Consider the following 14,467-nt stretch of genomic DNA (forward strand, 5'->3'; position numbering starts at 1 on the left):
TTTCTCTTACTTCCTCTAATTCTCATCCTCCATCTCCATTATTTTCATTATTAGTAGTAAAATCATATTTGACTAATCTAAACCTCTGAATTTCTTTAAAACACTGAGTTAAGGGCATCCCTGCGTGGCTCAGTGGTTTAGCGCCTGCCTTTGGCCCAGGGCGCAATCCTGGAGTCCCGGGATGGAGTCCCACGTCAGGCTCCCAGCATGGAGCCTGCTTGTCCCTCCTCTTGTGTCTCTGCCTCTCTCTCTATATAATAAATAAATAAATAAATAAATAAATAAATAAATAAATAAATCTTTATTAAAAAAAAAAACTGAGTTAAGCCAAAATTGCAGCTGACTGGGGTATTTGGTTGGACTTTGCTCAAATAGATTTTTGCTATAATACTTTCTCTAACAGCGTTTCTCTGCTATTTACTACACAATGGAACCCAAATTTCCCTTTTCCCCCCTCAGGCATTTAGGGTAAGGATACCCAGAAAATGAAATCTGAAGAGAAGCAATTGAAAAATGGGCATTATAAAATTACTATTAGTATAATTTATAATGCTTTGAAATCTGAAGTCAAAAAGACTGTTCTAACCATCTAATTCATAATTTAGGCCACTTAGAGAATCTAAAGGAAATCTCCCTTTCAAAATTTATTTCCTTCCTTTTGAAATGTATTTTATTTCTTTTTCCAATCCTGATACCAGAACAGAGATGGGGAGATACACCATTTACTCACCAGTGGGAGAAAAAAGATGTTTTCCTGCTCCTCATGTATTCAATATTCTAGGAAAAGCTGGATTCTTGAGATGAATAAGCCAACAAGTAATAATATTAATAGTGTCTTCTACTTGTATGGTCTTTTGATACTTTCCATGCACCAAGACATTATTTCATTTGATCCTGAGAGGGAGATGATGTGGGAACAGAGGACTGGCTGAGGACAAAGCACATTGACAAGTCCTTAAAGCAAAGAGAGTGATATTCCTCTGCAGACTCAACTGCCTTGATGTTCATACTTTGCTAAGGACAGAAGGCAGTCTTAGCCTGACCCCCCAGGAGTCTGTAAGTCTACTTTAATATATAAAAATTCCTTTAGAAATTTCCTTTATCTCTACCCCCCAAAATACATGTTGGCAATCATCCCCCAAGCATATGGCCCACAGATATACATCTGAAGCGTCTCATGACTCAGATTTTATTAGACGGGGGTAAGTGACCTTTTCCCAATAATAGCTAGGCCCCTCAAGGTCCTGGAAACCTCACTCCCAAGATTCCTTAGAGAATATGCTATCCTTAAACCCCTCCCAACTCCAAGTATATAATCAGCCACCCCTCACAGGCCCCGGGCAGCAGCTCTTCCAGCCCAAAGCTCCTGTCCCCATGCTTTAATAAAACCATCCTTTTGCACCAAAGATGTCTCAAGAATTCTTTCTTGGTCGTCGGCTCCGGACCTGCCCCATGATAGGTCACCTAACTCCAACAAAACTTCATCAGGAGGCCGTATAAGTATTAAACCCCAGGGGATATTGTGATTTTATAAGTAAATATGTATTTGAGCTTCCTCTCCCTACTGGCAGAGCTCCTAAAACTCTCGGCATTTCCTGTGTGATGAGAGCAACAAAGGTGTCTGTTGCTATGTTAATGAGGTAACTTTTGGAAAACACCAAAGGATGGGGGCTGGTTGCCAGGAGAACCAACCCTGTGATTAGAGGATTGGAACTTTCAGCCCTACTCCCTGACCTGGGGGAGGGGAGAAGAGAGGGACTAGAGGTTGAATCAGCTGCCAAAAGCCAATGATTCAGTGGTGCCTAAATAACGAGGGCTTCATAAAAAATCAAAAGGCCAGAGTCTGGAGAGCTTCTGGGTTGGTGTACCAGTGGAAATTTAGGGACTGCGGTATGCTAGGAAAGAACATGGAAGCTCTGCAGCCTTTCCTCGTGCCTTGCTGTATGCATCTCCTCCACCGGGCTATACCTAAGTTATATCCTTTTATAATAGAGTTCTGTGAGTCTCTATAGCAAATTAATCAAACCCAAGGAGGGGGACATGGGAACTTCTGATTTATAGCCAGTCCGTCAAAAGTATAGGTAACAATCTGGTCTTGCAGCTGGCATCTGAGGTTGGGGGAGGTGGGGGACACAAATCTAGTGAACCCTTAACCTGTGAGATCTGACGCTATCTCAGATGGATAGTGTCAGAATTGAGTTGAATTCCGACACCCCACCCCGAGCTGACTTCCAAGAATTGCCTGGTTTTGTGTGGGAAACCTTCCTCCCCCCTCCCCCCACTTCAACATTAAAACTGGCCTCAGAACACCTAAAGACCTCATACTTATTTTCATCCTAGAGATGACAAAATTAAGCCCCTGAGGTCAAGGAGTTTCCCAAGGTCATATCTCTACGTCAGGACTTCTGACTTTCCTTTGTTTAAATAAATATCCTCAGTTGGTGAGCTCTTTCTTCAAGCACACATTTTTCTTAAATCAAAAGTCTTAACCTATAGTATGCATGGATATATGTGAATAAGTTTTTGGAGTCCGTTAACCTTCTGAAATTCAATTTAATATGTGTTGTGTATATGTGTTCAACACCCTCCCTCCATGGAAGGCAGTCTATTTTAATCTCAAGTGTGTCACCTTAAGAAGGAGACTGCTACATAACCCATATGAAGAAGGGCGTTGGGCCTCTTTAGTTCAGACCAGGTACTGTCTCACTATAATGAGGACATCCCAGTGACTTGGAGCACAAGCCCTGTGTACCTTCTTCTGTGCCCTGCCCCCCCACTCCCCAGTCCACAGTAATCAAATTGACCCATGTTCCTAATTATCTCCTTCCATTAGCTTTTCCTATTATCCCAATCAGTCCAAGAGGCTGCTCCTTCCTCCACTGATTTTCTTTCATGGGTTCAGGGGCCTCCACTGCCATATCCTGACCACCATTTTATTGCCTCCACTTAATGTTTATAGTTCAGGCTGTTCAATTTTGCCATCTTCTCAAATGCCATTAGTTACCTGCCATTCTTGCTTTTTCCTTGATGACATCAGAGACCTCGACTCCACCCGTCTCCCTCACCTGTCAATTTCTAAGGCAATGACCCTTTTAACACTTCAAATTTAGAATTTCTCATCTTCTTTACCCAAGTGTTACAATGCTGATTTTCACATTCCATTATACAGGGCTATTTTTAATGTATTATAAAGTACTAGTATTTTTGTTGGCATATCACCCATTTGAGATATTAGTAATTTCTATCTGGAGCTCTGCCCAGAGAGTATTAAAAATGTGAACAAAATGACAGTGAACTTTCTACTTTTTTATTTTTGTGTTGTTGTTTTGATTTGGGGCTCCTTAATGATGAGAAAGTTGCAAATCTTTTCTTCTCTTTTCTGCTTTTTGGGCAGTGAATTTTTTAATGTAAAAGTAACCTATGGTGTAAGAAGTCAAGATTGTGGTTGCTCCTAGGTATACAGTAGGACTGTGGGCAAGCAGGAGGGAGCTTCTGGGATGCTGGTAATGTTTTCGGTGCTGGGTGAGTGAGGTCCTTCATTATAGGCTTATGTTCACTTTGTGAAATATTTCTTTGTGCCATATTCTATTATGATGCCCTTTTGGCGATCACAGAAAATATTCTGAGCTCCTTTCTCAGACCCTTTGAAGCCATCTAAAAGATAATGTTCTTGTTTTAATTCTGATTTCCCAGGTTACCAAGGAACTGCGAATGAATCTTATGTTTTAATCATTTGTAGTTCTCCCAAAGCCAGTGTGTCCTGCACTTCCTGGGATCTGTAACAGGATCTTAAAAATCGGGGGTCAGGGGAGGGACAACAGGGAGATGAGGAGGGTGTGTGGCAGGGGGCTGTGGGAGTAGAAAAGAGCATGGAGGGTGGGAGGTCATCACCTCCTCTAATTCCCAGGCTGGCCCCGCAGGCTGAATACTGATGCACTTCACCCTCCTCCTCTTCTTATTCTAAGCCTGGTAAATTGTCAGGGGCCTGACCCCTGGTGCTCTTAGATGATTTATTTAAACCGGGATTTTTTTCATCAATCATCTGAGCCAGAGGTCAAAGGCATCTCAGGCCTGGACCCTGACCCTCTTTCAGGAAGAACAGCACCTTGGATGGAATATAGAATCTGACGACAACCACATCCTGCTTTCTGATAAATTACCAACTTAAATATCATAATACCCGCATGGTCCCCGCGCATCCGTGTTGCGGTGGCCACTCGGCTTCTATTCCCTTCTCTTCCACTTTCCCTCTGCCAGCATGAGTTTACCTTAAAATGCATTCATCTTCCATCCCAAACTGGTGAATTTTCTGGGGCTTCATCTTTCCCTCTTCTTTCTAGAAATCTGGAGGCTTGTCCACACCCTCCTTTCGTAGTCCCTTTACTTTCCCCCATTTGCCCCCCAGTCTGAATGTCCTTCCCCTGTGCACACTGGCTCGGGCAGTCAGCCACTTAACACCATTCTTGTAACACTCCAGTGTCAGATAATTTCACACCATCCTTTAAGACTGGCAGATCTCTCTCAGCTCTCCTGTGTGGAGTCCTGCAGGAAGCCCAGGCCCAGGGATGTGAATCCCTGAGACTGGCTTTCTCCGGTTCTGAATCCCACCCCACTCATCCACCCAGCCCACTTGAATTGCACCTCCTGCCACTATGTTCTTCTCTTAGTCTTTTCATGTCCCCACAGCTGTGCTTGGGGGGTAGCAAATATAATTCACGACTTCAGCAAAGAGGAAGTTCCAAGATAAAAGAAGAGCCTACCTGAAGTTGAGTGTCTGCTGTCTCTGGTCTCATCTTCCTGCCATCCTTCTCCGCAGTCCTTGCTATCCAGTCCTCCTCTTGCATGTCTCCTCCGTATCCCCTATTTTCCTGCTCTATTTCACCCCCAAATGCCAGTTAATTTCTAGTGAAAATCCATCTCTCCACCACCATAGTCTGAAGTTTCTTCTACTTTCAGGATGTTGGCTAGTATGGAGAAAACCTGACAAATCTTGGATGGCCCTTTGCTGCACTGGGATTCTGTTACTTGCTGTTTGAGTTCTCCACCATGTCGGCACCAAGTCTCTCCCTTCTCTTACAAGAGTCCAGCAGGTGTCCTACCCTATTACTCAGTAGAAAAGCTTGAGAGCATCACATGTGCACTCTCCTACTTTTCCTCCTTCCTATAGGAGAATGTCTCAAAACGTTCATTTTTCTTCTTGGCCCCTCTCTTTTCTGATGGACAAGCAAGCATTTTCCTTTTTTTGTTGTTGTTTTTGTTAAGCCTATCTTTTTGAGCTCTTGTATCCCTGGTCTCCTGGGATTTAAGTCTCTATGTTATGCTGGTTTCCTTAGTTTTCTAATTCTCACCCTCAGTGGGCTTCCTCTTTTCTGTTTAAAAATGTAACTGCTCCTTCCACCCAAATCAATGATCACCCTAACAATTATAAAACAAAAGGAGAAACTTTCCCTTGTTCTGCTTCCTGTGCAAGCAATGCCCTCCATGCTTTTATTCCGTTTCCACTGCTGAGAGCATTGCATGTGTCATTTGCCTGACTTTCTCGTACTAATTACTCATTCTTTGAAATCTTGCAATCCCACTTCCATTCTCACTACTGACTTTCACCACATGACTGTCAAATCCAGTGCATTTAAATTCTCATTCACTGGTGACCTTCTCTATCACTGGAAGCTGCTTTCTCCTCAAAGCCCTATCATCCTTTGACTTTGAAATTTCATCCGTATTGCTTCTCTGCCTGCTTCTGCCTCTTTGAGCTTTTCCACTCTATGTGATAGTCATTCTTTCCAGGCTCTCATACAAAGACATGCCATGACCTCTACCCTTCAAACTTATCTCTTTACCCCTCTTCATGAACAATCTCATCAACAATCCTATAATATACTTCTTTCACAAACCTCTCATGGCCTTATTTTGCCTGCTGAGGATGTAGGCACAGATGACTTAGCTTGACCTCAAGGTTCCACACCAAATATTTTGAATCTACCACGCCCCCTCCCCCATTGTTCTTCTGCATATACCTATCCAGGGGACTGCTGGCTGATAGCTAGGTATGCCTTAAGTTCTTTGCATCCCAATTTTTGCAGATGCTTTTTGCTCAGTCTGAAAACTTGTCTTCCCTCCCCACCTTACCCCCTGTCTAGGTGGCATCCACATCAGTATGCAAGCTCAGCAAAAGAACTACAACTAGCTCTGGGTTATTCAAATAAGAAACTTGCTTAGCCACTAGCCTTTCTTAATATATTATTCTTTAACAACAAGTTAACTTTTTCTCTGTCTTATCTCTTAACTAACTTTCTACTTTCAGAAGAGGAAAAATATAAATTCTATTTATGGAACTGTTATGTGATATCAGAAAGCAAGTCTATTCCTTTTTTGGATTAAAAATTTGAATATGACTACTGTGTTTTCTTTTGCTAAGAAAGGTAAAATAATACTAGAATGATGTTCCTCATGTTTTGTTTTGGGTTTCGGTGTTTTTTGTTGTTGTTGTTATTTTGTTTTTTGTTTTGTTTTGTTTTGGTTTGGTTTGGTTTTCTAACTTTTTAAGTTGTACATTCTGCTGAGTGCTAAAGTACTGGACTCTGTATTATAGGGTGGCTATGGGTGGTGTATAGTTCACCACTATGTCAGTGAAAGCATGATCCTACTGTTGACTGATTTGGCTTAGACAGTAGGAAACATCTGGTAGTTTCCTGATATTTATCAAGACAGAGCTGTGTTTCCTTTCAAAACAGCTTCACATGAACAATGCACTACATAATAGCAGAGGAATTTTATAACACAAGTATAGGAATAAGAATGCAACTATTAAATATAGAAAGTAGTTTCAGCAATGTTAATCAAAAAGTTAATTATACTCAAGAAACATATCAATATTCTTAGTAAAAATGATTTTAATGAAATGATGGACCTTCTGATTTGCTTTTCTATAGCTAATTTCTATATCCAGTTTAAATTGAGGCATTGAAGCTAATGAAAAGGACTGCCCCCCAGCCACACCCTACTTCCCAGGTCCCTGGCCAACATTTGCATCTTTGATGGGGCTGATACTATAGAACATGTTTTGCCATGGCTGTCACACTACCCTGCCACTTCTGTAGCTACAGAGTTACTATTCCTCTCCCCCTTTCCTACCATCCTCTCTCTCTCCCTCCCACTAAAAAGAGTACATTTTGAAAGCAATTTGATCCAGAATAGTGTTTCTTTCCACTAGGAAAAAAAAAAATCAGATAACTAATCTTGGACAGATAATCAATCTTGGATAGTGGTGCAAATTTTGGTCATACTTTCTTTAATGTAAAGTTCAAATGTGTTTCCACACCAGTCCCAGACTAACTTAAAAGGAAGGAGTGAATATGAAATCTGAAGACAGTTTAGAGAAATAAGAGGGGTCTGGCATTTCTGCCTGAATTCTGTACGTTTCAAAAAAATTTGAGTTCCAAAATCCAAATCTCTCGGCTAAGGAATCTTAAAGTAGGATGGCTTTTCCTGACATTTCTACTTTTATATAAATCTGTGACGAATATCTAAATGCTGCCTTGCTTCTGATCTGTATATCAGAAAATTGGACTAAATAACTTATAGGTATGGTTCCAGAGTTAGCAAATACATCAACCCTCTATGCTTGGCCCAAAGTAGACATGGCTGATCAATCATGGGGTACTCTCCTGCTGAGCTAGAACAGGTCTCATAGTCCTTTTCAATAGCACTGCAGGCTTACTAATCAATTGGAGTTGACATGACAGATTAAACCCATTTGCTTTCTCAGGTTTAGACTTTTCTAAATATAACAGATACAACAATTATTTGGGCAAAACTTATCATTAATCACTTTTTAAAAAAAAATGTTAGAAGACTATCTTGGCAGTCCCTCTTTTCTATTTTGTACATGGCCACTTTAGGAGATGAATGACTGCGGGTGATCCGGTTTCTTCCTTATCTTTCTTCTCCAACAGTGCCTTAAAACTTGATCTCATCCATTTTGAATAGACTTCCAAGCACATCATTCTCAGGTCCTCACAACTGATCTATTTTCAGCAATGGTTAGAAAGACAAGGTGTCCTTCCTTTTTTCTGGAAATTATCTTCCACTGTTCCTTAAATTCCCTTAGTTTCTTCTATCCTGAAAATGGTTTTTTACTTCATCATTTCCTTACCATGTTATGTCTCCTCTTTCCAATAATTGTCCTTCCACATCGTATAAATACAGCTTTTCCTTTGCCTAAAATAAGCAAAAATATCAACTTTTCAGCAATTCTACTCCCTCCTTAAACTAACACAACATTTTTTCCCCCTTTAACCGCAACATTTCCTCAAAGACTGGGCTGTTTTTATCAAACTCTTCTTAATCCTTTTGCAAAGATTGAAAACACTCAGAACTTGCCAAGTGCTTTTCTCTCCCCCTTGGCGTCTCAGAACATTCTTGACATGCTTCCTTTCCTTGGCTTCTCTGGCCCTGCACAAATTAAATTTCTTCTTCACTTGTCCTTTCTTCATTTCCTTCCTTGACATTTTTTTTCCTTCCTTAACATTTTATATACCTTCTAAAGTCTCATCCTCAACCTTCTTCTCATCCCTTTTTCTATACCCTCCTCTTTGGAAAACTCAACCTCGAAAATTCAGTTATCATCTCTTTGAGTGTGACTTTTAAATAAATATGAACACCCCAGGCTTCTTTCCTAGATGCTGTTTTCACATTTTCAAATCCTCTTCTGAACACTGAAGAGTGACTCTCTTTTTTCAATTACTTTCAACCTTCATGAGACTTTTTAGCCTGAATTTCATTTGCTGCATATCCTGCACATCAAATTTAGTTGCTGTCTTTCACTATGTTTTCTAGCTCATTCTTTCTTCTAGCTCTCATTGGCAACTTGATTAAGGTCTTTATTACCTTAACACAGAAAGCCTAAAATAGTTATACTCCAACTTCATGTTCTAGCTTATATTGTTTCTTTCCATAGAGCCACCTTGCGTAAGGACCCGAGTGAGGTTTGTCATCTTAAAGCACTCATTTTGATACCATTTATCCCTTGTTGAAAATTGTCATGGGATTACTATTATTGGTTGGGTGGGGCCTGGCTGCCTCCATGACCCAGGCTCAACCTATTTGTAAAGCTTATGCTCATTCAAGTAGCTTACTTCAAGTAGTTCTGAAATTCACCTTGATCTTTTATTCTTATGATTTTCCTTTTTTTTTTTTTTTGCCATTTTCAGTATCTGGGATAATTTTTTCTGCTTCTATACATCACCTCCTGAAAGTCTACTCAAACTTTAACGCCTGAATTAAACAATCTCAGTATTCACCATGCAAGAGAAGTATGCCGAGGTCTAGGTGGGGTGCTGAACAAGAAAGAATAAGGAGGAGGCAGTTGAGGGACATCTTAGGATATACACAATATTTATGTATAATAGTGACATGGATGCTAATTAAAACTATGGAGTTGCTTAGGGAGAGACATAAAAGCAGAAGGCAACCTGGGCCTGGCCTGGAGGGAGGATGGCTATCAGTTACCTCCTAGGTAGAAGAGAAAGAGCATACCAAAGACACCAAGAAGCTATGGACAAATATAGGAGAAAAGCTAGGGGAGTATGATGTGACACATCAATAGAAGAAAATGTCTCAAGAAGGCGACAGTGTTCCACATTGTCAAATGCTAAGAAATCAAATAAGATGAAAATTATAACTTAAAAAAGATAATTGCACTTAGTGACATGGAGGCTGCCAGGGACCTTGACAAAAGCTGGTTTGGTGGAAAGATGAAGGGTAAGCCACCTAGAAGGTGGCTTCTATGATCAGGAAATAAGGAACTAGAACCAGTAAAATACTCACAATGTTTTTGAGAAGTTTGTTGTTGCTGAAGGGGAATGAAGGGTCAGGTAAACATTTTAATTTTTTCTTTAGGACAGGCTTGAAAGAGCTTAAAAGCAATTGCAAATATTCAAGTTTAAAGAGAAAATCAGAAAATATTGCAAGATAAAAATATTTGATTTTCTAAAGTTTCTGAGAAGGTGGGAGAGGAGAGGCTACAAATCATAGCTGGGAGATTTTGAATTTTACAGGAAGGAGGACCACCTCCTCTCTTGCATAAAGAGAGAGGGTGCAGATGGATGAAGAGAAAAGGAACATGGTGATTTTGAGGTTGAGGAAAGGCCCAACTGCTGGCATCTATTTTCTCTCTGAGATAGTAGGTACCATCACATGCTGACACCAAGAAAGAAGTGGAAAGTAGCAGAGATGAGAGTTTCAGAATTTAGAAAAGGTTTAAAATAGTCATAGCTGAATAATGTGACTATAGAGTAAGATGAAAAAAAAAAGTTATTGAAATGCCAACAAGGAATACATGAGACAATCAATCAGAGTTTATCCAGGACTGGTATTTTATAAAACCAGTGATATCAACATGTAGGAACATATGTACATTTAGAGTGAGATGGGAGTGTTATTGAAATGTTGGCTAATGGAATACAAACATTCTGGTTCAAAGGAAAGTTAAATAAAAACAGAAGGCTATTATATTTTTTTAAAAAGGAGTTGTAACTAGATCAAGGATCCTAAGAATCAAGAAGGATCTCAGACACTTTATCTCATTACCCCAGCTAGAAGATCTTGATCTTCTTCTAGAACTTCTAGATCAAGATCAAATCTCATTTACTGCAGTTGTTTCAACTGCTTATCATTCCTTCTAATGTGATCCACCATATGCTACCAAATTTCAATGTAGCATCTTACTTTCTCAAGAGTGCTGGACTCACAGCATGCATAGCCATACTCTCAGCATTGCTCATGATAGGTGCTCCAAACATATTTGTTGAATGGATGAATGAGTAAGGGAAGTGAGGAAGGAAAGAAGGCATACAAGGAAGGACGATACACTTTGGTTTGCTTTTTACTCACAAGTTGTTGTCACACGTCTTACTGATGTCCTTTCCTTTTCTGGCTACTTTTAGAGTTAGTGGAAGGTATTTTAGTCTTTTATTGATCAAAAGATTGAAGCATTAGATTAGGTCACTCAAACCAACAAAACAAATGTTTTATTTGTTCATTAAACATACATTTGTGCTTTCTTATTATTCACATCATGCGGCAGAAAATTGTGAAATTTTCCAGTAATTACGATTCTATCCAGAGGGCAAGTCTGGGAATGACTCATCAGCTTGTCTGGACAGCAACAGACCATTATTTACATGGACAGACCCTGTGGCTATGCCTGCAGCTGACCCTGAATGGTAGTAAACTGCTGCTTTTCCAATTCCTTTTTAGTTTTCTTCTTTGAGAAAACAATTGGATATAACAGGATAGGACTATACTGAACATCGCTGTTAACATAATGGCTTTCTGACTTTGTTGCTGTTGACAAGAAGTCTGCTCCTACTAAGACTAATAATTAGTTATCTGCTAAAATGTGAATTTTTCCACTTTTACCTCTGAATCTGTAGAGAATACAAGCAAATCTGCTTTACTTCCTTTATATTTTTTATTTTGATTGGATAGATATCTTTCCATCCAGTCTGTCTAACTTAACTTACATTCATTTTAGCATTTTCCTGTTTAAACACATTTTATATAGTGTCAAAGATGCAGTTAGAAATAAAAAGCTTAAAACAACTTTTTAAATAAACAAGATTGTGAACTAGATGGTTCAGTGTTGTCTTAATAACAGTACTGAATGACTTTTTTTTTTTTTTATTTGCCCAGGTAGTGTCTGACCATTAAATAGGAGATCTATTTTACAGGACACATCAAAGTTTGCATAAGTGAGGTAAACAACATTATATCCTAGGAATAAAACATTGGCCTCCTTTTTTTTTTTGTTTCTAATTCTTCATCATAGGAGTCATCATCAGCATCATAGTCACCATCATTATCAAGTACCTCAAGGCTATTGTCACCTCCAGTAAGTGATGTTGAGTCCCTCCTTTTATAAAGGCTTTATGCCCAAAGTGATTTCATATGCAATCCCTCAAGGGGTCAAATTCTCTCCAGTGCTTTTTTACTGTCTATAAATTTTCTGGAGATGTCCAGATATCTAAAGAGTTAGTATGGTGTGCTTTAAGAGCAATGAAAAAGAGATTCAGTCTATGGTCTAGGTTCAATCTTAGATGTACTGTCTATTTGTTTGATTCTGAGTAAACTACTTTGGCTTCTTTAATCTGTGTTTCCTTATCCATAGATCAGGGAAAAGAATAGCTACCTGATAGGGTTCATTCATTCAACATCTATCTATTTCTTAGATATTTATATGTGCAAAGTCCTGTGAGCAAGGTAACTAGTTGTGGCTTTATGAATCCTACAGCTTAATGACGGCATTAAGCAAATGAATAATATGAGTGACAATATATGCAGTAAGAGCTGAAGTCCAGAACCAATCTACCTGGGTTCAAAACTTAGCTCTGCCACTTACTGAATACAGCACTTTAAATCGCTGAATCTCACTTTGACTCAGTGTCCTAATTTATAGAATGATGATAATATTGGCATCATATCACAAGACTGTAGTGAGGATATGAATTATTATGGCTAAAGGTGGGGCTTTTTCTTTCTGACAAGAGAATAGGAGTTTGGAGAACTTAGGGAGTTAGGAGTAGTTCATATCTCTTAAAGCGGCTTTTAAGGAAGAAAACCTCTTATCCTTCAGAAACCTAAAAAGATGTAGAGAAATTCTGTACTTCTATAAATGGGTTTTTTATTTTTAAGGTCTGAATTGGGAAACATTACTGAGACACAGAGGTCCAACTGGAACCACAGAGCCACACTTAGATGTATATGCTTGGTAATACGTGGTGCTTGCAAGCAAAGTCTGGACCTCATGCAGATGGACACATAATGTAAGACAGAAAAGGAGCCCGATGTACAGACAGGTCAGATATAAATACTCACATTCTCTCAGAAACACACACACATACATACACACATGCCATCAGAAACTTGTACTTTTGCTTCAGTTTTTCAGTCTATGAAAATACAAAGGCATTATCCATTCTTTGGACAGGAAAAAAATAGTACAAGTATTTAAAATTAATTTTATGACTCAAAATCTTTTTCTGTACTGAAGTATATATAAGATCATTAAATTTCAAAACTAAATATAAATAAATCTCTTTAAAAAATGTAGAGATCCAAGGGAAAATGTAAAAGAACATCTGTTGAACATCTCTTTTCTGCCAGGATTAAAGTTAATATTGTATCATAAATTTTCACAAGATGTAGTTACTTGTAGCATTTCTGAAGAGACAAATTAAAAATTTGTGTAATTTTTTTTGAAAAACCTTTTTAGTGCGTACTTTGTACCAGGCACTGTTCTGAAAGCTTTATGCATAGTGTTTCACGTTTAGTAGGAAGTTAGCGGTTGTTTTTGTGGACTCCTTTGATCAGATTTAGGATTTTTTTTCTTCTGTTCCTACTCTGATGGGAAATTCTTAACATTAATGATGTTGAGTTTTGTTAAATGCTTTGTCTGCATCTATTAAATGGACCATATGATATTTCTCTTTTGTTTTGTTAGTGTGAATTGCATGGTTGATTTTCTATTGTCAATCCAAGTTGGCATTCCTGGAATAAATCTCATTGGTCATGATGTATTTCCATTTTATATATTATTAGATTAATTTATCTAATATTTTTTTGAAATTTTTAATATATGAGTTCATTAGGGATATTGGTCTATAGTTTTCTTTCCTTGTAATGTCTTCATCAGGTTGGTATCAGTGTTATGCTGGCCTCCTAAATGAGTTCGAAACTGTCCTACTTTCCTTTATTTTCTGAAAATGTTTATGTTGCATTGCTATTTTGAGTCTCATGTTTATAGACGGTAGTGAATTCAATTTCTTTAGTGGAGTGGTTCATAAGTTTTAGAAGGTATAACAATCACCTGACAGACTTGTTAAAACACAAATTTCTGGCCCCCTTCCAGGATTCTGTAGGTTCAGTATGGGGCCCCAAAGCTACATTTCCAATAAGCTCCCAGGAGATGCAGCTGGTGACCATCTTCCAGGTAGACTTTGAGAAGCACTGCTGGCATAGCTAGAGAGCTATTGATGTTCTGCTGCTGGAGGTCTATAGTAATAGTTATTTTAAAGTCTCTGTCTGATCACATTTACATCTGTGCCATGCTTGGGTTTTCGTTTATTGACTGTTCACTCCGGATGATGTATTTTCTTCTTTTTTTTTTTCATGTATATTTAACTTTTCAAATTGAATGCTGGTCATTGTGTGTAAAAGGCATACTTAACATAAGATAGGGGGTGCTGGAGAGTCTTGCAGGTTCTCCTCCACCTTCAGATACAAAAGGGCCTGAATTTATTGGACTTCATTGAGGGTCCCTCTCTGCATGGCTGCTTCTCCCTCTGCGGTAAGCCATCATCGTTGCCTTATACCTGGAGCAAGACCAGGACTAAAAGGAATTTTTTTCTTGGTCCTCCTGCTCTGGCTCAGTCATAGGCAAACCCCCTGCATCCCAGTGGTGAGGGCG

Source organism: Vulpes vulpes, chromosome 7 (genome assembly GCF_048418805.1).
Source record: "Vulpes vulpes isolate BD-2025 chromosome 7, VulVul3, whole genome shotgun sequence".
NCBI lineage: Eukaryota > Metazoa > Chordata > Mammalia > Carnivora > Canidae > Vulpes > Vulpes vulpes.